Source organism: Plecotus auritus (assembly GCF_963455305.1).
Source record: "Plecotus auritus genome assembly, chromosome: 9".
NCBI classification, from domain to species: domain Eukaryota; kingdom Metazoa; phylum Chordata; class Mammalia; order Chiroptera; family Vespertilionidae; genus Plecotus; species Plecotus auritus.
In genome coordinates, this window is record NC_137783.1 from 64680785 (window position 1) to 64707360 (window position 26576).

Sequence of the window (26576 nt, forward strand, 5' to 3'; positions counted from 1 at the left end):
CCTATATGTGGAAAACTGCAGGACACTGAAAAAAAAGAGATAGAAGAAGACATAAACAGATGGAAGAACATACCATGTTCATGGATTGGTATAATCAACATCATCAAAATGTCCATACTACCCAAAGAAATCTATAAATTCAATGCACTTCCCGTTAAAATACCAAAGACATATTTCACAGACCTAGAACGAACTTTCCAAAAATTTATCTGGAATAAAAAAAGACCCCGAATGGCTGCAGCAATCCTGAGAAAGAAGAACAAAGTAGGTGGGATCTCAACACCAGATATCAAGCTGTATTACAAAGCCACTGTCCTCAAAACAGCCTGGTACTGGCACAAGAACAGACATATAGATCAATGGAATAGAATAGAGAACCCAGAAATTGACCCAAACCACTATGCTCAATTAATATTTGACAAAGGAGGCACAAACATACAATGGAGTCAAGACAGTCTCTTCAACAAATGGTGTTGGGAAAATTGGACAGACACATGCAAAAAAATGAAGCTAGATCACCAACTTACACCATACACAAAAATAAACTCAAAATGGATAAAGGACTTAAACATAAGACGGGAAACCATAAAAATACTAGAGGAATCCACAGGTAGAAAAATCTCAGACATATGCCGAAGGAACTTCTTCACTGATACTGCTCCTAGGGCAATGGAAGCCAAAGAGAAAATGAACAAATGGGACTACATCAAAATAAAAAGCTTGCCGAAACCGGTTTGGCTCAGTGGATAGAGCGTCGGCCTGCGGACTGAAGGGTCCCGGGTTCGATTCCGGTCAAGGGCATGTACCTTGGTTGCGGGCATATCCCCAGTGGGGGGTGTGCAGGAGGCAGCTGATCGATGTTTCTCTCTCATCGATGTTTCTAGCTCTCTATCCCTCTCCCTTCCTCTCTGTAAAATATCAATAAAATATATTTAAAAAAAAATAAAAAGCTTTTGCACAGCAAAGGAAACCATCAATAAAACAACAAGAAATCCCACTGCATGGGAGAACATATTTGCCAATGATATCAACGATAAGGGTTTAATCTCCAACATTTACAGGGAACTCATGCAACTCAACAAAAAGAAGATAAACAACCCAATCAAAAAATGGGCAACTGATGTAAATAGACACTTTTCGAAAGAAGACAGAAGGAAGGCCAAAAGACATGAAAACCTGCTCAAAGTCGCTAATCATCAGAGAGATGCAAATCAAAACAACAATGCGGTACCATCTCACACCTGTCAGAATGGCTATTATCAACAAATCAACAAATGACAAGTGCTGGCGAGGATGTGGAGAAAAAGGAACCCTCGTGCACTGCTGGTGGGAATTCAGACTGGTGCAGCCACTGTGGAGAACAGTATGGAGTTTCCTCAAAAAACTAAAAATGGAACTCCCTTTTGACCCAGTGATCCCACTTCTAGGAATATTTCCCAAGAAACTAGAAACACGAATCAGAAAGGATATATGCACCCCTATGTTCATAGCAGCACAATTCACCATAGCTAAGATTTGGAAACAGCCTAAATGCCCATCAGCAGATGAGTGGATTAAAAAACTGGTATATCTACACAATAGAATACTACGCTGCGGCAAAAAAGAAGGAGTTCCTACCATTTGCAACAACATGGATGGAGCTGGAGAGTATTATGTTAAGTGAAATAAGCCAGGCAGAGAAAGATAAGTATCACATGATTTCACTCATTTGTGGAATATAATGAACGGCATAAACTGATGAACAAGAACAAATCCAGAGACTGAGAAACATCGAACAGCACGTCATACCACAGGGAATGTAGGGGAGGGTGGGGGTAAGGGGAAAAGATCAACCAAGGGACTTGTGTGCATGCATATGAGCCTAATCAATGGACACAGACAACAAGGGGGTGGGACATAAGTAGGGGGTGGAGGGTTATGGGGGAATAATTTGTGTTTTTGCCTCCCTGACAAAATTTATATAAGGTTACAAAAAGAAATTGACAGCCAGTTTGAAATTTAATAGCCATGGCCTAGAGCAAAGAATATCCTTACCTGATATTATTCTACAATGTTATTAAAATTTTAGATATTTTACAACAGCATATTGTACAATTATCCCAAATACACTTACAAACTAATTCTTGGAATGTTTAGCAGCAATTTTAAAAAAAAATGGACATGAAAGGATATAATCCCTTTCAGAAGGAATTAAGGCGCTGGGAAGGCACTTGAGCATTCTATATTGGCCCCTCTTGCCTTTTGTGCCAAGAGGGACCCTCTTCTCACAATCCAATTGCCCTCAGCTGTTGCCTGAGCTTTCTGTTCATGCTGAGCATGAAGCCTCGTGGTGGCTGGTACCATGGATCTGTCTCTCGCCCAATCGTGTGAGCTGGGCCCTCCCTGGAGAAGAAACCTGAGTTCCCTGAGATATGTGATCAGTGCTGAGGCCCCGCCAGCAGGCCAGGGGATTCCCAAGGCAGGTACTGGGCGTGGAAGCCACGGGGGCATAGGCTACCAAGGAGACAGAACTGAACCTCACATCACCCTGCTTGGCCCTGGAGGATGACTGGTTAGCCCGAGACGGGTAAGATTCCTCAGGGAAGGAACAACCTAAGACAGGCACAGTCGCAGAGGGGCCATCAGGAAAGAACTTGGGGATCAACAGAGGTGGGGCACAGACCCTCACCCCCCCCAACCTTGCAGGGGCCTGAACCCTCACCCCGTCTGAGGGAGGTCTCCTGCCCCCATGGCTGCTTTGCTTCCCACGCCCAGCTCAGATCAGGACACAGGTGACAGACAGTGACTTGGCCCAGCTCAGATTGGGACCCAGGTAACAGACAGAGACTTGGACGACAGCAGCTGCCCTGTATCTAAATCCAGCCTAGCACCAGGAATGCTCAGGGCCTACTCAAGAATGCAAATAATCCTTTCCACTAATATTTACAGGGTAAATTAAGATTGTTGGTAGAGTATTAAACTTGACAGTAAAATAATAATCAAGTTTTCAGATTAATTTAAATAGGCTAATTGAAATAAGTGAATATTCAAGAAAATGTAATTGTACTGGACAAAAAGCTGTTCCTAATGTGGTAACTAAAATTTCTATTGGTAGTTCATCTCATGGTAAAATTCCTGAACATGCAATGAAACTAAAGCAGTCATATTTTTGTCAAAAAATTAAAATTTAAAGTCATCAAGACTGCATTATAAAATTTACAAAAGCCTCCATTAATCAAAAAAGGGGGGATAGAAGGGTAATATCATGTAAGGAAAAATATCCTATAAGTAAATTACATCTAGAAAACTTTTACTTTACAAAATTAGTTTTCATTTGTAATGCTAACAGCAAGACACCCATGGAAAACACACATGGTGTCTAAATAAGACAAAGGAAAATCGTTTGGGCAAAAATAAAAAGGATCCCAAATCAATTATATAGAAAAGATTCCTTTATTAACTTTTGGTCGAGAATATGTTTGTATATTTTCAGAAAACAACTCCAAGACCATGTGGATTCCTGCAACAGAGAGGAATTGACAGGTCTGCTCCAACCACGAAGACAAGAGGAGAAACAGTCCAGAGATGGAAGACGTTGACGACGCCTTGCCACGCTAGCAGTCAGCAGCTGTGCGACGCAGCAGGTTGCCTAGGACCAAACCAGAGAGGGTCGGACCTGCATTGCCACCATGTGCCCACCATCCAGATATTATTGCTGACATGTACACATAAGGAACTGTTTGACATTGAAATGGGGACTCAGAACTGTTGGACATGGAAATTGGGACTCAAACATTTTTTGTTATTATATGTTTATTTCTAGTCTGCAGAGGCAAGATTTTTTAAAGGAATGAAATGGGGAAAAAAATAGATACAGAGGCAAAGAAGCATTGAACAGACTGTCAAACTACAGTGGGAAGGCAGGGGAGGTTGCGGGGGGGGGGAGGGGAGGCTTTAGGAGATCAACCGAAGGACTTGTACGCATGCATATAAGCATAACCAATGGATAAAAAACACTGGGGGCAGGGGGCAGGTAAAGGCATGTACTGGGGGGAAGGGGAGATCGGGGGAAGGTCAATGGGGAAGGAAAAAAAAAAGAGACACATGTACTACTATTTGTAATACTTCAAACAATTAAAAATAATAATAATAAGAAAAAAAATAAAAATAAAAAAAAATAAAAAAAATTAAAATTTTATTTATACATATTGTGCAAATTTTTGTTAAGATCATTCCTAGGCATCTTATGTGTTTTGTTGCCATTGTACATTTTCTTTGATTATATATTTCATGTACTGTTTTAAAGGATATGTGTTTATATGCATGTTATCTCTCTCTTCCTCTCTGAAATAAAAAAGGTATTAAATGAGTAAGATTATTGATTGTTAGTAAAAACTCAATATGAACTTTTGTTTCTTCACCATATAAGCAGGTATTCAGACATTTTGGGAGTACATGTCTATCACCATTTCCTGAACTAAGATTTTTAAGAATATATGGTAATACTGATTTTCAGAGAGAAAGGAAGGGAAAGGGAGAGAGAGACTGAAACATCGACAACATAGAGATATCACTTCAATCGGCAGCCTCCTGCATGCCCCCTTCTGGGGATTGAACCCACAACCCTGGCATGTGCCCTGACCAGGAATCGAACCAGCAACCTCTTGGTGCCTGAGAGAATACTCAATCCACTGAGCCACACCAGCCAGGCTGAACTAAGATTTAACAATTAAACTAAAGTAACTTATTCTCAATTGAATGATTATGTCAATGAATGTGGAACATCTACTAATTTATCTTGTGGATGTAAAACTTTTATTTAAAGTTTCAAAGGTGGGAGCGCAGCATTGGACTTGTAAGGATATAGGCTGCTTGAGGAAGGGGGCAGGCAGACCGCATTGGACAGCGCCGGAATTGGTCATGCTGAGTAGAGGTAGGAAAGAGGTGGCCAGCCAGTTCATTTGGCTGCAGCTGGCCACTGGGTAAGATGCGCTTTCACTCCTCTCTGAGAGTCAGCCCATTCTATCCAGTTCAGTCAACATGGATTTCAGGGAAATTCTCATGATAGCTTCTAAAGGACAAGGAACCAACAGCATACTGAAAATGTATAGTTTGGCAGTGGGTCCTCTCAAAAAAGACCCAAAAGTTAAGGGTGTCCAATCAGCAGCATACAAGTTTTTCTCAGAAGAAAAGTGGAGGGGCTTGGACAAAAAGCCTTAGAGAAAAAAAGGAGAAAAGAAGAAGTAGTGAAAAAGTGAATTGAGCTAAAACATGAGAAGAAAGCAAGAGCTATGGCCAAGAGGACAAAGGACAATTTCCATGGTTAAATGGGATTCCTGTTGAGGAAAAGTCAAAGAAAAGACAGGCAATGCAAAGCCACTAGTCAGGGAACAGACCAAGAGTATGAAATGGAAGAAGAGGAAGAATTCTTAGAATAAAATCAAGCAGCATCAGAGCAAGAACCTCCTCCCAAAGTTGAAAGTAAACTAAAGGTTCCCCTTAAAAGTGCCCCACCATCATGAACTTCACTGACCTACTCAGGCTGGCTGAGAAAAAGCAGTATGATGTGAGAGTCTATGTCCTGTGTGGTTCTGGGTTTGGGATCTGGAGAAGGGCCATGGGCAAATGATGAGACAAGACAAGAAATAATAATTTGGAAATAATGGGGGCCAGGTGGAGAGTCCAATGCAAGGGCAAGGACTTCACTGGTGCCCAGGACCTGCCAGACTTTTATTCAATTTTAGATACACATATTGCCTTTAGGCAGGCAATTCTGGTAACAGACAGACTATCTTAAAGGTCAGTAAATATTAGTAAAGATATACTTGGAGACTATTTGGTCAGGAAATTTCTTGAGCCCATTGTCTCAACTAAACAATCAGTGCATAGCTTTGGCCCTTGCCAGAGCTCAAGGTTCACGAGCCTTCTGTGGTCCTTGTTTACACTTTTCTGATAGGGAAGGCAATGGGTAGCTTCCAACTTCATTCTGCATCTGCAGACTAGAAATAAACATAAGCATAAAAATGAGACAAGCAATAGTGGTTATGCTGAGAGGCAAATGTAAGGAGATCCAGTGGAAGAGATTAAATTCTTTCATGTCTTTTTTAAATTGCTGCCAGGCATCTAAGGAATTAGTTTGTACGTTTGCCTGGGATAATTGTACAATATGGTGTTGTAATTCTAAAATATCAAGGGTTGTGTTACCTTTACCCAAAGCACCAAGAAGGTGATTTTTTTTTTTTATTCCCAATAGGGAACAGGGGTAACACAAATCTGGGAAAAATTATAATGACACTACAAAGATATTCTTTGCTCTAAGCTATGGATTTTATCACCCATCCATAAGACTGTAGACTTTAGTGCTAATAATTCTATCTCAAACTGGCTGTCAATTCTATTTTGTATATACAGGTTTTAGTTACATTTTCCTTAACTGGTTGTACCAACTGAGAAGTTTGAACAGTTTGTACCATGGATGAAGCAGCAATGCCCACAGAAGTAAGTAACATTACGAGGGCAAAGAGTCCTGCAATTAACATTCCAAGAAATTTTTTTTTGTCTTTTTAAGATTTTTACCAGTTCATGTAACATTAGTAGGTTTGATGAGATTCCCAAGGCTTGGTTAGCGAAACTAAGCGAAAGCCGGTTGTTTTAAAATCATGAGGGAATCCTTTTGGAATGTAGAATTAATACAGTGGGATAGTGTGAAGCCTGTGCATGACACCTCATACAGATGGCTTGTAATATTAAGGTGCATCTGGATGGGGCACAGGCGGTGGCAAATACTGTCTTATTGGGAGTTCCCCATAAGGTACGAAAGGAATTATCTGAGCTATAGTTAAAACTATACCATTTAATAGGTGCAAATGCAGCAGCTAATTTCCATTGCGTATTTTGTAGGGGCCAATTGTCATGTTGAAACTGAGATCCAACAAATCCTCCTCCATGCCATGAAATGGAGTGATTAGCTTCAACATATAGATAGGATGCATTCCCCTTCCATTTTAGGGTGCGATTGGTACTATATGCAAACCAGTAGGGGCTCCAATCCACAAAGGAAAAACTGTTATTAAGTTTGCTGCTGATGGGGTGGTCACTATAACAGCCTTGCCAATTAATTTCTTCCTCGGTGGGGTGCCATTCATAAGACTTTTTACATAACGGCTTAGTCGGGGGCGGTGTTTTAGTAAAGTTACATTTACTGCACCTCTCCCCAGAGCAAGTAGTGATAGTAGATGTATTTGGGCTTTTGCTTCCCCCTCCTTTGGTGTCCATGTTAGCCAGAAGCCTCTTTTTAATTTTACACACAAAGAGCAGTTTGGTTCTGTGTCATACAAAAGGGAAGCTGGGTGGCGACACCCATGTAATTATACTTTGCCCATATACTTCCTTGCCCCACCCATGTTCCTCCTGGGTGACCAATGTGTTTGGTGTTATTGGTGACTATATTAGGCAGGGGATCAACCCACGTAAGGGGTCTTACCAGTGGAGGGTCAGGAACATAAGTCCAAAATACTTCCCCATTTGCCTAATTTGGTAGCATTACCACACAGCTGATGACTGCTATCAGGGCAAGAAAGACGTTCTCAGGCATTCTTGGGGTTCTGGTCTCCTCACTAATTTGCTCAGCTTTCTGGACCATCTTCTTCACCATCCCCCAGGTGACCTCTGGGCTATTTGTCTCGTCCTCCTCCCAATCCTTATCTTCAGTGGGTTGCTTGGGGCTGCTGCTATCTGCGGCTAGGGTAGTTGATTGTCTGCAGCTGTAAGGCGTGGCTCCAGGAGCAAGGTCCTCATTAACCTAGCCAGTTCCTTCCTTGGATCCATGTTGAAGTTTAATATTTCTTGTGGGAATCCACACGGGCTTGGAGAAATTTTCTGGAAATATACAAGTGTACCCTTGACCAAATGTTAACAGGGGATTGGGGCCCTTTCATAAACCATACTCGGGATCTTTCCATTTAAACAGACCATTTTCCTTTGGCTTATACTGACACCAGTTTATTTCCATGGGTGTCTTGCCATCGGCATCACAAATGAAAAAATTTAAGGAAATTAAGGCTTGGTGTAGTCTACCTACAGGCGATTTCTCCATATTCCCCCTTTTCTGTTTTTCAAGTTGGGATTTTAGCCTATGAAGTTGGCGTTCTATAATTTCCTGTCCCTGCGAATTATATGCTATTCCTGTAAGGTGCTGAATTTTCCACTTTTTACAAAATTGCTGGAAATGACAGCTTGTGTAAGCAGGTCCATTGTCAATTTATTTTATTTTTTTTTTTTTTTTATTTTATTTTTTTTTCAAATTTTTATTAAGGTATTATATGTGTACATATCTTACCATTGCCCCCCCCACCCCACTCCCATACATGCCCTCACCCCCCAATGTTTTGCATCCGTTGGTTAGTCTTATATACATGCATATAAGTCCTTCAGTTGATCTCTTATTTCCCCCACCTCTCCCTAACCTTACCACTGTAATTTGACAGTCTGTTTGATGCTTTACTGCCTCTGTAACTATCTTTTTGTTCATCAGTTTATAATGTTTTTCATTATCCCCAAATGAGTGGGATCATGTGGCATTTTTCTTTCATTGACTGGCTTATTTCACTTAGCATAATGTTCTCTAATTCCATCCAAGTGCCTACAAATGGTAGTAATTCCTTCTTTTTTACGGCAGCATAGTATTCCATTGTGTAGATGTACCATAGTTTTCTGATCCAGTCATCTGCTGATGGGCACCTAGGCTGTTTCCAAATCTTAGCTATTGTAAATTGTGCTGCTATGAACATAGGGGTGCATATATCCTTTCTGATTGGTGTTTCTGGTTTCTTAGGATATATTCCTAGGAGTGGGGTTACTGGGTCAAATGGGAGTTCCATTTTCAGTTTTTTGAGGAAACTCCATACTGTTCTCCACAGTGGCTGCACCAGTCTGCATTCCCACCAGCAGTGCACGAGGGTTCCTTTTTCTCCGCATCCTCGCCAACACTTGTCGTTTGTTGATTTGTTGATGATAGCCATTCTGACAGGTGTGAGATGGTATCGCATTGTTGTTTTGATTTGCATCTCTCGGATAATTAGTGACTTTGAGCATGTTTTCATGTGTCTCTTGGCCTTCCTTCTGTCTTCTTTCGAGAAGATTCTATTTAGGTCCGTTGCCCATTTTTTTATTGGATCCTTTATCTTCCTTTTATTAAGTTGTATAAGCTGCCTGTAGATGTTGGAAATTAAACCTTTATCAGTGATACCATTTGCAAATATGTTCTCCCATACAGTGGGGTTTCTTGTTGTTTTGTTGATGGTTTCTTTTGCTGTGCAAAAGCTTTTTATTTTGATGTAGTCCCATTTGTTTATTTTCTGTTTGGCTTCCATTGCCCTAGGGGCAGTATCACTGAAAAAGTTCTTTTGGCATATGTCTGAGATTTTGCTGCCTGTGGATTCCTCTAGTATTTTTATGGTTTCCCGTCTTATATTTAAGTCCTGTACCCATTTTGAGTTTATTTTTGTGTATGGTGTAAGTTGGTGATCTAGTTTCATTTTTTTGCATGTATCTTTCCAATTTTCCCAACACCATTTATTAAAGAGACTGTCTTGACTCCATTGTATGCTCATGCCTCCTTTGTCAAATATTAAATGCGCATATTGGTTTGGGTCGATATCTGGATTCTCTATTCTGTTCCATTGATCTATATGTCTGTTCTTGTGCCAGTACCAGGCTGTTTTGAGGACAGTGGCTTTGTAATACAGCTTGAAATCTGGTATTGAGATCCCTCCTACTTTATTCTTCTTTCTCAAGATTGCTGTGGCTATTCGGGGTCTTTTTTTATTCCAGATGAATTTTTGGAGAGTTCTTTCTAGGTCTGTGAAATACGCCGTTGGTATTTTAATGGGGAGTGCATTGAATCTATAGATTGCTTTGGGTAGTATGGACATTTTAATGATGTTGATTCTACCAATCCATGAACATGGTATGTTCTTCCATCTGTTTATATCTTCCTCTATCTCTTTTTTCAGGGTCCTGTAGTTTTCCGCATATAGGTCTTTTACCTCCTTGGTTAGGTTTATTCCTAAGTATCTTAATTTTTTTGGTGCGATGGAAAATGGGATTGCTTTTTTAGTCTCTCTTTCTGTAAGTTCATTGTTGGTGTATAGAAATGCCATAGATTTCTTGTTGTTAATTTTGTATCCTGCTACATTGCCGAATTCATTTATTAAGTCTGTTAGTTTTTTGATGGAGTCTTTCGGGTTTTTTATGTACAATATCATGTCATCTGCAAATAAGGACAGCTTTACTTCTTCTTTTCCAATTTGGATGCCTTTTATTTCTTCTTCTTGTCTAATTGCAGTGGCTAATACTTCCAGTACTATGTCAAACAGGAGTGGTGAGAGTGGGCATCCCTGTCTTCTTCCTGTTCTTAGGGGAAATGGTTTTAGTTTTTGCCCATTGAGTATGATGTTAGCTGTGGGTTTATCATATATAGCTTTTATGATGTTGAGGTATGATCCTTCTATTCCCACCTTGTTGAGAGTTTTTATCAAGAAAGGGTGTTGGATTTTGTCAAATGCTTTTTCTGCATCAATTGATATGACTATGTGATTTTTATCTCTCAATTTGTTTATGTGATGTATCACATTTATTGATTTGCGGATATTGAACCATCCTTGCATTCCTGGGATAAATCCTACTTGGTCATGGTGTATGATCTTTCTGATGTACTGCTGGATCCTATTTGCTAGAATTTTATTGAGGATTTTGGCATCTACATTCATGAGGGATATTGGCCTGTAATTCTCCTTCATTGTGTTGTCTTTATCTGGTTTTGGTATGAGGGTGATGCTGGCTTCATAAAAGGAGCTTGGAAGTGTTCCTTCCTCTTGAATTTTTTGGAATAGTCTGAGGAGGATAGGTTTTAGTTCTTCCTTGAATGTTTGGTAGAACTCTCCTGTGAAGCCGTCTGGCCCCGGGCTTTTGTTTGCCGGAAGCTCTTTGATGACTGCTTCAATTTCTTCCATAGTTACTGGCATGTTGAGCTGTTTAGATTCTTCCTGATTGAGTTTTGGAAGGTTATATTTTTCTAGGAATATGTCCATTTCCTCCAGGTTGTCCAGTTTGTTGGAATAGAGTTGTTCATAGTATTTTTTAACAATCCTTTGTATTTCGGCGGGATCTGTTGTTATTTCACCTCTTTCATTTCTGATCTTGTTTATTTGGGTCCTCTCTCTTTGCTTCTTGGTGAGCCTGGCTAGAGGTTCATCAATCTTGTTTATCCTTTCAAAGAACCAGCTCTTGGTTTTGTTGATTTTTTGTATTGTTTCTTTGGTCTCTATGTCGTTTATCTGTGCTCTGATCTTTATTATTTCCTTCCTTCTCCTTACACTGGGCTTTTCTTGTTGCTCTTTTTCTAAGTCTTTGAGTTGTTGGGTTAGGTAATTTATTACCCCTGTTTCTTGTTTTTTGCAGTAGGCTTGTAGAGCTATGAACTTCCCTCTCAAGACTGCTTTCGCTGTGTCCCATAGATTTTGGATTGTAGTGTTTTCATTGTCATTTGTTGTCATGATGTTTTTTATTTCTTCTTTGATCTCTCTGGTAACCCAGTCATGGTTTAATAGCATGCTGTTTAGTCTCCATGTGTTTGATTTCTTTGGGTTGTTTTTATTGTAGTTGATTTCCAGTTTTATGCCACTGTGGTCTGAGAAGATGCTTGATATGATTTCTATCTTCTTGAATTTGAAGAGACTTTGCCTATGTCCCAACATATGGTCTATCTTTGAAAATGACCCATGTGCACTTGAGAAGAATGTATATTCTGTGGCTTTGGGGTGAAATGTTCTGAAGATGTCAATTAATTCCATCTGGTCTAGTGAGTCATTTAGGATTGATGTTTCTTTGCTGATGTTTTGTTTAGAGGATTTGTCCAGTGGTGATAGTGGGGTATTAAAGTCTCCTACTATGATTGTATTGCTGTCAATATCTCCCTTGATATCCTCCAGGAGTTTTTTTATGTATTTGGGTGCTCCTGTATTGGGTGCATATATGTTTACCAGAGTTATTTCTTCTTGTTGGATTGCTCCCTTTAGTATTATGAAATGGCCTTCCTTATCTCTTGTTATGTCCTTCAGTTTGAGATCTAATTTGTCAGAAATAAGTATTGCTACCCCAGCTTTTTTTTCAGTTCCATTTGCCTGGAAAACCTTTTTCCATCCCTTCACCCTCAGTCTGTGTGCGTCTTTTTTTCTGAGGTGGGTTTCTTGTAGACAGCAGATATATGGGTCGTGTTTTCTTATCCAATCCGTTACCCTATGTCTTTTGATTGGGGCATTTAATCCATTTACATTTAAAGTTATTATTGATAGGTACTTATTTGTCGCCATTCCTATTCTTTACCCCTGTGTTACTTCTTCGCTTCCTGTTTCTTTCTTTCTTTTTTTTTTTACAGCAGACCCTTTAGCATTTCTTGCATTGCTGGTTTGGTGGTAATAAATTCCCTTAGTCCTTTTTTGTCTGTGAAGCTCCTGATTTCACCTTCAATTTTGATTGACAGCCTTGCTGGGTACAGTATTCTTGGATTCAGCCCCTTCCTTTGCATGACTTTGTATATTTCATTCCATTCCCTTCTGGCCTGATGAGTTTCTGTTGAGAAATCAGTTGCCAGTCTGATGGGGGTTCCTTTGTATGTAACTTTCTGTCTCTCTCTTGCTGCTTTTAAGATTCTTACTTTGTCGTTGGTGTTTGCCAATTTAATTATAATGTGCCTTGGCGTCGGTCTTTTGGGGTTCATTTTGCTTGGGACTCTGTGAGCTTCTTGGATTTGTGTGGGTTTTTTCTTCCCTATATCTGGGAAATTTTCTGTCATTATTTCTTCAAAGAGGTTTTCTATTCCTTGCTCAGCTTCCTTTCCTTCTGGAACCCCTATTATGCGGATGTTGTTTTGTTTCGTGTTGTCCCAAAGTTCCCTTAGACTCTCCTCTTGCCTTTTAATTTTTTTTTCTAGAAGTTGCTTTTCTTGGGTATTTTTTTCCATCTTGTCTTCTAGCTCACTGATACGGTCCTCTGCTTCTTCTAGTCTACTCTTGATGCTTTCTATTGAGTTCTTTACAGCAGCGATGTCATTTTTCATTTCTTCTTGGTTCTTCTTCATTTCCTCTTGGTTCTTGCTCATATTGTCGAATTTGTCTTCCATTCTTTTCAGCCACCTTATGACCATTTCTCTGAATTCTTTTTCTGGAAGGTTGCTTGCCTCCATTTCGTTTACTTCCTTTTCTGGTGATGCCTGCTTTTCTTTCATATGCGGGCTGCTTCTTTGTCTCCCCATGGTCTCTCTTCTCTGGGTGTCTGGTTATGTAGTTCTCTCTCTCCTGGGTTGATTTAAAGGCACAAAATACAGCACTACCAGGTACAACTCACAAGGCACTGAACAGGAATGTATTCACGATATTAATAACCTCCAATAAAGGTGACCACCAGAGAAAGGCAAATTAGGTGATAGGAGAGAAAGAAGAAGAGGAAAAAAAAAGAAAGAAAGAAAGAAAGAAAAAAGGAGTGTGAAAATGAAATTGGGAAAAGGGAAAGTAAAGAGAAAAAGAAAAAAAAAAAAGTAAGAGAGACAAGAAAGTGACTAAGAGAGAAAGGGGAACAGACTATATATATTGGGGATAAAACTCCGATAGAACAATCACTAATCCCAGCAAATGCCAGCAACAAGTGCCTGGGGATTAGTACAAACTACAACACCAACTAATACGGAGTGAGGCAAGGGAAAGCTGAAGCACAAAACAAACAAAAAAATAAACAAAAGAAGAATAAGGAAAACAATCTCACAAAAAAGCATAAAAATTTGGTATAATCTACATTCAAGCAAACAACAACAAAAGGACAGAGAGAAGGACAAGTTTATGGATAGCTCAGACAGTGAAGGGAGAGGTGTATGTGGACTTGGAGCAGGGGATTGGAGATTAGATATGTAAGTAGGGTGAAATTTTAACAAGGGGTAAACAGAAAGAATAGGGAAAATCTAAAGCAGTAAGAGGGTAAGATAAACAGGACACTGAAAAGGGGGAGGTTAGGAAGAGAGTGATGGCCTAAAGGTAGGGTTGAGATAGAGTAAAACGATGCTAAAGGAAAGATAAAAATAGAATGTAGAACCCTAATCCCAAAATAAAATGAAGAGAAAGTAAAATGACACTTAAAAAAATAAAATAAAATAAAATAGCAGTAGTAATAATACGGATTGAAAATAAAAATGTAATCATTAAAAAGGTAAAATCAAGTGATGAAAAAAGAAAAAAAAAGTTTCTTGATTAAAAGATGCAAAAAATGAAAATAAAAAAAAAATAAAAAAAATAAAAAAATAAAAGGTAAAAATAAAATGTGAAGTAGTGAAGGTCATTCACTTCCTCTGTTTTTCTGTTTGGCACGCCTGTTTCTCAGTCCAGACAGTATTGCAGTTCCCTGCGATCCACTGCTCTTCGGTGTTGTAAGCCAGTCCTGATTTTAAGCAGGCGGTGTGTCTTAATTTCTCGTATTCCTTTATTTTTGATTACACAAGAGTCAATTTGTGATTCAGCCCCTGGGTGGCAGTGTTTCTGGATTGACTTCCGGGTCTATCTATGGCCTCTCTAGGCAGTGTTAGAGCCTTCTTTCCCTGTGGCACTCTTTCCCACCGGCCCGTGGGAGTGTTCTGCCTCAGAGCTGACTCTCTGATGGTCACTCCCCGCTCCGATCCCCAGGTTCCAGAAAAACAACCTTCCCCTGCAGTCTCCCAGGGTGTCCCCAACTGGGTGATCCTATGTATTGGGCTTAGTAATCAGAAGCCAGAATTTCAAGAGGAAAGAGCCCAAGTGTGCGCACTCCGTGGCTGCGCGTAAACCCAGGCATCCAGGGAACGCAGGGGCTGCGCGTAAGTCTGGACTGCCTGAAATTCTTAGGGTGTCCCTGCACTTCAGATCAAAATGGGTTGCTTTTTAGAGTGCCCTTCTCTTAGCAGCTCTGAGGACCCCTTTCCACAATCACAGATCACGCCAGCCCCTACAGCCACGGATTTTTCTAGGCACAGACTTCCCTGGTCCTCCAGCTCCCGCGAAACGCGCGTTCCTCTCTCCCGCCGGGACCAGAGACCTCACCTTATCCCAGGCGAAATCTGACCTTTCCGTGGTGGAGTGTAGAGCTCCTCTGAACCCGTGTGCTTGCGCCAGTTGGGGAGCGTTGTTCTGGGGCTCGCAGCTGTTCCTGGGGTGCCGCAGTTGTGGATTCTCAGGCTTCAGATAAGCTCCACTTTCCGGATCAAGATGGCGCAGACTCCGCGTCCAAGCCCCTCCATTGTCAATTTAAAAAAAATTTTGGAATTCCCATGATGGCAAAAGCGGCTAGGCAATGATTAATAACCTGTTTTGCCATTTCCCCTGTAGATGCAGTAGCCCATAGGCCCTTTGAAAAGGTATCTACAGAGACATGCAATGCCCCAAGGTGTCCAAAAGGAGTATAATGTGTTACATCCATTTGTCAGATATGTTCCCTTATCAATCCTTGAGGGTTAATTCCTGTATTAGGCCCTTGAGGCAGAAGTAACATGCAAGTGGGACATTCTCTGATAATCTGTTTTGCCTGCTGTCCAGTGATCGAGAATTGTTTGGACAACATTTTGGCAGGCTTATGTATAAGCTGATGAGATTCTGAGGCCTAGTTTAATAAAGCAACCAATTGATCAGCATGTGCATTTCCTTTTGTTAGCGGGCCCTGATGTGAGTGATATAAAAAGGATATTGTCTCTGTTGTACAATCTGCTGAACTTGTTTAAATAGTAAAAATAAACATTGGTCACTGCGCCATTTTAACCGAGCAGTTTCAATTCTATTCACTAGGCCCACAGTGTAAGAAGAGTCAGAAATACTATTAAGAAGCTCTTGGAAATCCTGCAATGCAGCCTTAATAGTCTCTAATTCAATTCTTTGTAAAGAAGTATGACTGGTCAGTATGAGTCGGTCTGAATTCATTGTATGATAGGCAGCTTTACCATTCGATGTTCCATCAGTAAAAACAGTTAATGCTCCAGGAATAGGTTCCTACCTATTATTTTTTGGTATAATAAGGGGATATAATATAAAAATTGTAGTAATTTGTATTTTAATAGGTGACAACTAAGTTCCCCTGAATATCCACTTAGTCCAATTTGCCAATCCAAATCAGTTTGAAATAATATTTCTAATTGCTTCCCAGTGAGGGGAAGGTAAATGCATTGGGGTTCTTCTTCTAAGCTGCCTGCAGCGCTTTCTAAGTTGAGATATCAACTGAGCCATAAGTTCTATATATGTAACCACAGATTTAGAGGATTGATGCCCTAGGTGGACCCATTCAATAATAGCAGGAGAGTTTTTTGGAAGATGACTCCAGTGGGACTATTTGCAGTAGGTTTAATCTGTCCCAATAAAGGTAATTTAGGCTGTACCCATGCTACTTGGGCTTAGGAGATTGCCTGCTCAATTCTTAGCAACTCCTTCCTAGCTTCATCTGCTAATGTTCAGAATGAGGAAAGATTAGAGTCACCCCTAAGTATATTAAATAAATTTGTCATTTCTCCTGTATAGATCTTCAGATAAGGTCTTAACCAGTTAATGTCCCTAATAATTTTTGAAAGTTATTTAAAGTTTTAAGGCAATCTTATTTCTACCTTTTGAGGCCTAATATGTTGGTTTTCAGTTATGGTTCCCAGATATTTGAAAGGCGTTTCTTTCTGTACCTTTTCTGGAACAATTTTTACATTGCCAAAGTCTGCTCTTCCTGTGGACTTGCTAAGAGCAAGTCATCCATGTAATGAATAATGTAACATGGGGAATATTTGTCCCTTAAAGGCTGAACAGCTTGAGCTACATATTTTTGACACTAGGTGAGGCCATTGGCCATTCCTTGAGGCAAAACTTTCCATTGATATCTTTTCATGGGTTCTATATTATTAATAGCTGGCACTGAAAATGCAAATCTCTGTTTATCTTGAGGTGCCAAGGGAATGGTGAAGAAACAATCCTTAAGATCTACTACTATAAGAGACCAATCTAGAGGGATTTGAAAAGGCACTGGGAGTCTAGGCTGTAAAGCTTCCATGGTATGCATAACAGTGTTAACCACTCTAAGATCATGTAACAATTGCCATTTTCCTGTTGCCTTCTTAGGTATAGTAAATATAGGTGTATTCCAAGGACTATTGGAAGGCTCTATGTGGCCAGCCTCTATTTGTTCCTGTATTAATTCATGAATATGACTTAATTTCTCCTTGGTTAATGGCCCCTGATCCACCCATATAGGTCTATCATCTTTCCATTGTATAGGATCTGCATGAGGGTGAGGAGATTGAGCAGTGACCACTCCTCAAAATGTTGATACCCTAATCTTCGTCTTCCTGAGTTCCCTTTGGCTTGGATGGGCTCTTTAATTCCCTGATTATTTTTTCCTTAGCTTTGACCAGTCTAATATTCCATCTGAGTTTTTAACTGCTGTCCTTTGCTGGTGATAATGAAAGCTTATAAACCTTCTAAAACATCCCGGCCCCATAAGTTGACTGCAATCCCAGAGACTATGTAAGGCTGAAACCATCCAGTCTGTCCTTCATCTTGCCACCTTAACACTGCAGCACTGCGTTGTGTATTATAAGGAACTCCGACCCCCTGATAAGAGCCTATAGCTTCTACCATGGACCAACTTGGAGGTCAGAATTCTTTGCTGATAATGCTGACATCCGCTCCAGTGTCTACTAAACCTTTAAACTGTTTTCCCCTATATTCTTAAATTAATCATAGGATGGGTTTTGCTAATTTCATGTATCCAATAGATATCTGAGCTTCCAAATCCTTGTTCCTCTTTTCCTATTTATAGCTTCTCCTTGCTGAATAAAATGTAGAAATAGTATCTGAGCAATTCTTTATCCTGAAGTAATTTGCATAATATGATTACATTCTAGTATTACCTTAATTTCTCCCTCATAGTCTGAATCTATGACTCCAGGCAGAACAGTTAGTCCTTTCAGAGTTTTTCCACTTCTCCCTAAGATTAATCCTAAAGTTCTTGGTGGCACAGGTCCCCAGATTCCTGTAGGAACAGCTTGCCGAGCCATATCGGGGGTCAAAGTGACCGCTATAGTACTGTTAAGAACTGGGCTGTGCTCCCTGGAGTGGCTCAGATGAGGGAGTCCACTGTGGGCCTTGCAGGGCAAATTTCCCCTATTGATGACGGGGCTAGGGGGCCGTTTCCCTGTGGTTGGCCATTCCATATGTCTTGATCTAATGGCTGCCCATTTTTATGAAATTTCGATCTACATTGACCAACCCAATGGTTTCCCTTCTGACTTCTAGGACACAGAGAGGTTTAATCTGTGTTGATTGAATTGGGAGGCAGAATGCTCACACCTTTCCCTAGATTGCCACCTTGTGTCCTTCTTGGTTGCCTACATTCTTTTTTAAAATGTCCTGTTCTTCCACAATTATAACACCTTTTATTCCCCACTGTCATAGCGGCAGCGAGTAAGTTTGCTTGAAAAGTGCCTGACCCCACATTCTGACATGCTTGAATCATTTCTGTAATGGTACTATTTTTTCTCAGAGGCGTCAGGCATTTCTTACAATCAGCATTGGCATTTTCATAAGCTAATTGCTGAATTAAAATGTCTCCTGCTGTTTTATGTTGACTGTTATCTCACTGCTTGAGTGAGGCAAGCCACTAAGTCAGAAAATGACTCTGTAGGCCCCTGCATACATTTACTAAAGCTCCCTCAGGGTCCCCTTTTGATGGTAAAGTCCACCAAGCTCTTCTTCCATAAAGTCTAATTTGCTCATATGCCCGCTGCACATAATTTAGCTGATTTTGCAGGTCATTATATTGTCCCAGTCCTGTCAGCATTTCATAAGTTATTTGAGCATTCAGCCCACAGTTTGCATGGGCTTGCTCCTGACATTTTCCCAAAAATTGTCCCTTCCATAGTAAATAATCTCCTCCATCCAGAGCTGTGCGAGCCAGAGAATACCAATCATAAGGAGCTAAGAGTGCTTCAGAAATATTAGTCATAATTTCTCCGGTAAAAGGAGCTGTAGGACCATTCTGGACTATGCTTTCATGCAAGGCCTTTATCATTTTAAAGTCAAATTTTTCATGCTGTCTTACTATATGATTCGGGAGCTGTGGGTCAGCTACTTGTATAATAGGAAAAGCAAGTTGGTCCTCCACCATCATGTCCTTTAATCCTTCTCAGATAGCTCTTTGCATAGGTGATTCTATTAATGGTGAATTAAATGTTTCAGGATTAGGACATGGAGGTGGAGGGGGCCATGAAGGCCATTCCTCCAATTTTTCTTTTTGCTCCTCTTTAGGAGCAGAGGGTGCAAGGGGAGAGGGTTTCTTCTCTTTTGTTTCTCTAAAAGGCTCTAGCAAATGCAATACCATGTTCCACAAGGAGAAACAATTTGGAGGCAAATTTTTCCCCTGCTGCTGAGGTTTTTTCAAGTTCTGACTAACTCTTTCCCAACATTCAACATCTAATGTACCTTATTTAGGAAACCAGGGATTATGTTCTATAATAACATGCAAAAACTGTAAGAGAATACTTTCTGACACTTTAATTCCTTTATCCTTAAGCATGCAAACCAAAAGTCTACAATAAAGCTTCTCCCCTTTTGACAAATTCTGCTCCATTAGCCTGGCTATAAAAAGACGTTCCCACCCTACTTACAGATCGCGACTTCTGCAGTTGGCTATGGGCTTTGCATGCGGCGAATTTCCCCACCTATCCTGTGAATTCTTTTTCCCCACCTTGCTGGTGAAACTTCATTTTTCTGCTCTAGGCAAATCTTCTCCAGACAACCATCATTCAAAGTGCCAGATGTGAGAGTCCACGTCCCACGTTCAGGGATCAGGATCTGGAGAAGGGCTGTGGTCAAATGATGAGATAAGACAAGAAATAATAATTTGGAAATAATGGGGGGCCAGGCAGAGAGCCCAACACAAGGGCAAGGACTTCACTGGTGCCCAGGACCTGGCAGACTTTTATTCAATTTTATTTTATTTTATTTTATTTTTTTTCCAAATTTTTATTAAGGTATTATATGTGTACATATCTTACCATTGCCCCCCACCCCCACCCCACTCCCATATATGCCCTCACCCCCCAATGTTTTGCATCCATTGGTTACTCTTATATACATGCATATAAGTCCTTCAGTTGATCTCTTATTTCCCCCACCTCTCCCTAACCTTACCACTGTAATTTGACAGTCTGTTTGATGCTTTACTGCCTCTGTAACTATCTTTTTGTTCATCAGTTTATAATGTTTTTCATTATCCCCAAATGAGTGGGATCATGTGGTATTTTTCTTTCATTGACTGGCTTATTTCACTTAGCATAATGTTCTCTAATTCCATCCAAGTGCCTACAAATGGTAGTAATTCCTTCTTTTTTTACGGCAGCATAGTATTCCATTGTGTAGATGTACCATAGTTTTCTGATCCAGTCATCTGCTGATGGGCACCTAGGCTGTTTCCAAATCTTAGCTATTGTAAATTGTGCTGCTATGAACATAGGGGTGCATATATCCTTTCTGATTGGTGTTTCTGGTTTCTTAGGATATATTCCTAGGAGTGGGATTACTGGGTCAAATGGGAGTTCCATTTTCAGTTTTTTGAGGAAACTCCATACTGTTCTCCACAGTGGCTGCACCAGTCTGCATTCCCACCAGCAGTGCACGAGGGTTCCTTTTTCTCCGCATCCTCGCCAACACTTGTCGTTTGTTGATTTGTTGATGATAGCCATTCTGACAGGTGTGAGATGGTATCGCATTGTTGTTTTGATTTGCATCTCTCGGATAATTAGTGACTTTGAGCATGTTTTCATGTGTCTCTTGGCCTTCCTTCTGTCTTCTTTCGAAAAGCTTCTATTTAGGTCCGTTGCCCATTTTTTTATTGGATCATTTATCTTCCTTTTATTAAGTTGTATAAGCTGCCTGTAGATGTTGGAAATTAAACCTTTATCAGTGATACCATTTGCAAATATGTTCTCCCATACAGTGGGGTTTCTTGTTGTTTTGTTGATGGTTTCTTTTGCTGTGCAAAAGCTTTTTATTTTGATGTAGTCCCATTTGTTTATTTTCTGTTTGGTTTCCATTGCCCTAGGGGCAGTATCACTGAAAAAGTTCTTTTGGCATATGTCTGAGATTTTGCTGCCTGTGGATTCCTCTAGTATTTTTATGGTTTCCCGTCTTATATTTAAGTCCTGTACCCATTTTGAGTTTATTTTTGTGTATGGTGTAAGTTGGTGATCTAGTTTCATTTTTTTGCATGTATCTGTCCAATTTTCCCAACACCAATTATTAAAGAGACTGTCTTGACTCCATTGTATGCTCATGCCTCCTTTGTCAAATATTAAATGCGCATATTGGTTTGGGTCGATATCTGGATTCTCTATTCTGTTCCATTGATCTATATGTCTGTTCTTGTGCCAGTACCAGGCTGTTTTGATGACAGTGGCTTTGTAATACAGCTTGAAATCTGGTATTGAGATCCCTCCTACTTTATTCTTCTTTCTCAGGATTGCTGTGGCTATTCGGGGTCTTTTTTTATTCCAGATGAATTTTTGGAGAGTTCTTTCTAGGTCTGTGAAATACGCCGTTGGTATTTTAATGGGGAGTGCATTGAATCTATAGATTGCTTTGGTTAGTATGGACATTTTAATGATGTTGATTCTACCAATCCATGAACATGGTATGTTCTTCCATCTGTTTACATCTTCCTCTATCTCTTTTTTCAGTGTCCTGTAGTTTTCCGCATATAGGTCTTTTACCTCCTTGGTTAGGTTTATTCCTAAGTATCTTAATTTTTTTGGTGCGATGGAAAATGGGATTGCTTTTTTAGTCTCTCTTTCTGTAAGTTCATTGTTGGTGTATAGAAATGCCATAGATTTCTTGGTGTTAATTTTGTATCCTGCTACATTGCCGAATTCATTTATTAAGTCTGTTAGTTTTTTGATGGAATCTTTCGGGTTTTTTATGTACAATATCATGTCATCTGCAAATAAGGACAGCTTTACTTCTTCTTTTCCAATTTGGATGCCTTTTATTTCTTCTTCTTGTCTAATTGCAGTGGCTAATACTTCCAGTACTATGTCAAACAGGAGTGGTGAGAGTGGGCATCCCTGTCTTGTTCCTGTTCTTAGGGGAAATGGTTTTAGTTTTTGCCCATTGAGTATGATGTTAGCTGTGGGTTTATCATATATAGCTTTTATGATGTTGAGGTATGATCCTTCTATTCCCACCTTGCTGTGAGTTTTTATCAAGAAAGGGTGTTGGATTTTGTCAAATGCTTTTTCTGCATCAATTGATATGACTATGTGATTTTTATCTCTCAATTTGTTTATGTGATGTATCACATTTATTGATTTGCGGATATTGAACCATCCTTGCATTCCTGGGATAAACCCTACTTGGTCATGGTGTATGATCTTTCTGATGTACTGCTGGATCCTATTTGCTAGAATTTTGTTGAGGATTTTGGCATCTACATTCATGAGGGATATTGGCCTGTAATTCTCTTTCATTGTGTTGTCTTTATCTGGTTTTGGTATTAGGGTGATGCTGGCTTCATAGAAGGAGCTTGGAAGTGTTCCTTCCTCTTGAATTTTTTGGAATAGTCTGAGGAGGATAGGTTTTAGTTCTTCCTTGAATGTTTGGTAGAACTCTCCTGTGAATCCGTCTGGCCCCGGGCTTTTGTTTGCCGGAAGCTCTTTGATGACTGCTTCAATTTCTTCCATAGTTACTGGCATGTTGAGCTGTTTAGATTCTTCCTGATTGAGTTTTGGAAAGTTATATTTTTCTAGGAATATGTCCATTTCCTCCAGGTTGTCCAGTTTGTTGGAATAGAGTTGTTCGTAGTATTTTTTAACAATCCTTTGTATTTCGGCGGGATCTGTTGTTATTTCACCTCTTTCATTTCTGATCTTGTTTATTTGGGTCCTCTCCCTTTGCTTCTTGGTGAGCCTGGCTAGAGGTTCATCAATCTTGTTTATCCTTTCAAAGAACCAGCTCTTGGTTTTGTTGATCTTTTGTATTGTTTCTTTGGTCTCTATGTCGTTTATCTGTGCTCTGATCTTTATTATTTCCTTCCTTCTGCTTACACTGGGCTTATCTTGTTGCTCTTTTTCTAACTCTTTGAGTTGTTGGGTTAGGTAATTTATTACCCCTGTTTCTTGTTTTTTGCAGTAGGCTTGTAGAGCTATGAACTTTCCTCTCAAGACTGCTTTCGCTGTGTCCCATAGATTTTGGATTGTAGTGTTTTCATTGTCATTTGTTGTCATGATGTTTTTTATTTCTTCTTTGATCTCTCTGGTAACCCAGTCATGGTTTAATAGCATGCTGTTTAGTCTCCATGTGTTTGATTTCTTTGGGTTGTTTTTATTGTAGTTGATTTCCAGTTTTATGCCACTGTGGTCTGAGAAGATGCTTGAAATGATTTTTATCTTCTTGAATTTGAAGAGACTTTGCCTATGTCCCAACATATGGTCTATCTTTGAAAATGACCCATGTGCGCTTGAGAAGAATGTATATTCTGTGGCTTTGGGGTGAAATGTTCTGAAGATGTCAATTAATTCCATCTGGTCTAGTGAGTCATTTAGGATTGATGTTTCTTTGCTGATGTTTTGTTTAGAGGATTTGTCCAATGGTGATAGTGGGGTATTAAAGTCTCCTACTATGATTGTATTGCTGTCAATGTCTCCCTTGATATCCTCCAGGAGTTTTTTTTATGTATTTGGGTGCTCCTGTATTGGGTGCATATATGTTTACCAGAGTTATTTCTTCTTGTTGGATTGCTCCCTTTAGTATTATGAAATGGCCTTCCTTATCTCTTGTTATGTCCTTCAGTTTGAGATCTAATTTGTCAGAAATAAGTATTGCTACCCCAGCTTTTTTTTTCAGTTCCATTTGCCTGGAAAACCTTTTTCCATCCCTTCACCCTCAGTCTGTGTGCGTCTTTTTTTCTGAGGTGGGTTTCTTGTAGACAGCAGATATATGGGTCGTGTTTTCTTATCCAATCTGTTACCCCATGTCTTTTGATTGGGGCATTTAATCCATTTACATTTAAAGTTATTATTGATAGGTACTTATTTGTCGCCATTCCTATTCTTTACCCCTGTGTTACTTCTTCGCTTCCTGTTTCTTTCTTTCTTTCTTTCTTTTTTTTTTTTTTTTTTACAGTAGACCCTTTAGCATTTCTTGCATTGCTGGTTTGGTGGTAATAAATTCCCTTAGTCCTTTTTTGTCTGTGAAGCTCCTGATTTCACCTTCAATTTTGATTGACAGCCTTGCTGGGTACAGTATTCTTGGATTCAGCCCCTTCCTTTGCATGACTTTGTATATTTCATTCCATTCCCTTCTGGCCTGATGAGTTTCTGTTGAGAAATCAGTTGCTAGTCTGATGGGGGTTCCTTTGTATGTAACTTTCTGTCTCTCTCTTGCTGCTTTTAAGATTCTTACTTTGTTGTTGGTGTTTGCCAATTTAATTATAATGTGCCTTGGCGTCGGTCTTTTGGGGTTCATTTTGCTTGGGACTCTGTGAGCTTCTTGGATTTGTAGGTTTTTTCTTCCCTATATCTGGGAAATTTTCTGTCATTATTTCTTCAAAGAGGTTTTCTATTCCTTGTTCAGCTTCCTTTCCTTCTGGAACCCCTATTATGCGGATGTTGTTTTGTTTCGTGTTGTCCCAAAGTTCCCTTAGACTCTCCTCCTGCCTTTTAATTTTTTTTTCTAGAAGTTGCTTTTCTTGGGTATTTTTTTCCATCTTGTCTTCTAGCTCACTGATGCGGTCCTCTGCTTCTTCTAGTCTACTCTTGATGCTTTCTATTGAGTTCTTTACAGCAGCGATGTCATTTTTCATTTCTTCTTGGTTCTTCTTCATTTCCTCTTGGTTCTTGCTCATATTGTCGAATTTGTCTTCCATTCTTTTCAGCCACCTTATGACCATTTCTCTGAATTCTTTCTCTGGCAGGTTGCTTGCCTCCATTTCGTTTACTTCCTTTTCTGGTGATGCCTGCTTTTCTTTCATATGCGGGCTGCTTCTTTGTCTCCCCATGGTCTCTCTTCTCTGGGTGTCTGGTTATGTAGTTCTCTCTCTCCTTTCCGTGGTGGAGTGTAGAGCTTCTCTGAACCCGTGTGCTTGCGCCAGTTGGGGAGCGTTGTTCTGGGGCTCGCAGCTGTTCCTGGGGTGCCGCAGTTGTGGATTCTCAGGCTTCAGATAAGCTCCACTTTCCGGATCAAGATGGCGCAGACTCTGCGTCCAAGCCTGCAGCTCCGGGAGGGGACCCAGCCGCAGTTCGTGCTGCCAGGTCAGGGGAACCCCGTTCAGCAGTCCCCCACCTCCTTCTGGAATTCAGCTGTCTCCCAACCAGCCAACAAACACTCCTTGCGCGACCCTCAGCTGTTCTTTCTTTCTGCTCTGGGACAAGGCTCGGAACACGTCTGTCTATTCCGCCGCCATTATTCCCTCCTCCCTTTTATTCAATTTTAGATTCACATATTGCCCTTAGTCAGGCAGGCAATTCTGGTAATAGACAGACTATCTTAAAGGTCAGTAAATATTAGTAAAGATTTACTTTGAGACTATTTGGTCAGGAAATTGCTTGAGCCACCATTGTCTCGACTAAACAATCGGTGCATAGCTTTGGCCCTTGAAAGAGCTCAAGGTTCACGAGCCTTCTGCATTTCTTGTTTACACTTTTTCTGATAGGGAAGACAATGGCTAGCTCCCAACAGTATGAACCAGTGGAAATCAAGGCAGTGAAAAAAAAACACCCCAGAAAAGTGGCCTATGACTGCACAGAACTTAGGGAGTGAAAACTTCTTGAATGAAGACATATGAAAAAGAAGCCTGAAGCAGATGCAGGACTACCTCTGACCAAAATGGTGCCCTCTCAGACAGAAAGTATGGGCATAAAACCTAGCAGAGTTTCCAGGGACAAGCATCCTTCTCCCAAAGGTACTCCCCTTCATTGTGCTGAGAAGAAATCCAGACCCAGCTCAGATAATAAGAAATATTTAGGTTTGTTTTCATCTAAGTCCATGCCAGGAGAGAGGAACAAAGTAGGATCTAGCAACTGCTCCCTCGCCTCACTTCGGAAGGACCATGACAGGCCTGTTTTCAATGGGGCTGGAAAGACCCCCTTGAGCACCTTTTCACCAAGTGTTCCAAAGACTTCTGCTAAAGGGACTCAGAAATCTGTTACTGAGCACACAGCCAAAAAACTCCTCCCCATCCTAGCCATTCCAGACCTGGACCTGTGGTCTCCCCACATAAGGCTAAGAGTCCAGGTGGCAGGCAGTCAGGCAGCAGCTCCAGCCCAGTTCCTGGGCAGCCCATCACAGGAAGTCTTCAGTCTATGGTTAGTTCTGGCTCCATGCCCAGGAACCGGAATGGCAGCTCCAGCTCAGGACCTGAGCACTCGATCAATCAGTGGGACCAAGAGGCCAGCCAGTGACTTAAATCCTCTTGGAAGGACAGTCAGCAGTACAGGTGGCTCTGGATGACCCATCAGTGGCCCAGGTGGGTCTAGGAAGTCAGTGGTCAGTTCTGGTGACTCT

The 26576-nt window shown here is 40.5% G+C and overlaps 1 pseudogene across 1 annotated transcript; it reads left to right on the top strand.

Annotated features, from left to right (window-relative positions):
• The first annotated feature begins 5019 nt into the window (after positions 1–5019).
• LOC308233533 (protein SPT2 homolog) lies at positions 5020–26522 on the top strand (annotated as a pseudogene). Its single transcript has 2 exons — positions 5020–5539; positions 25752–26522. The product of its transcript is annotated as a protein SPT2 homolog (transcript).
• Positions 26523–26576: the final 54 nt, after the last annotated feature.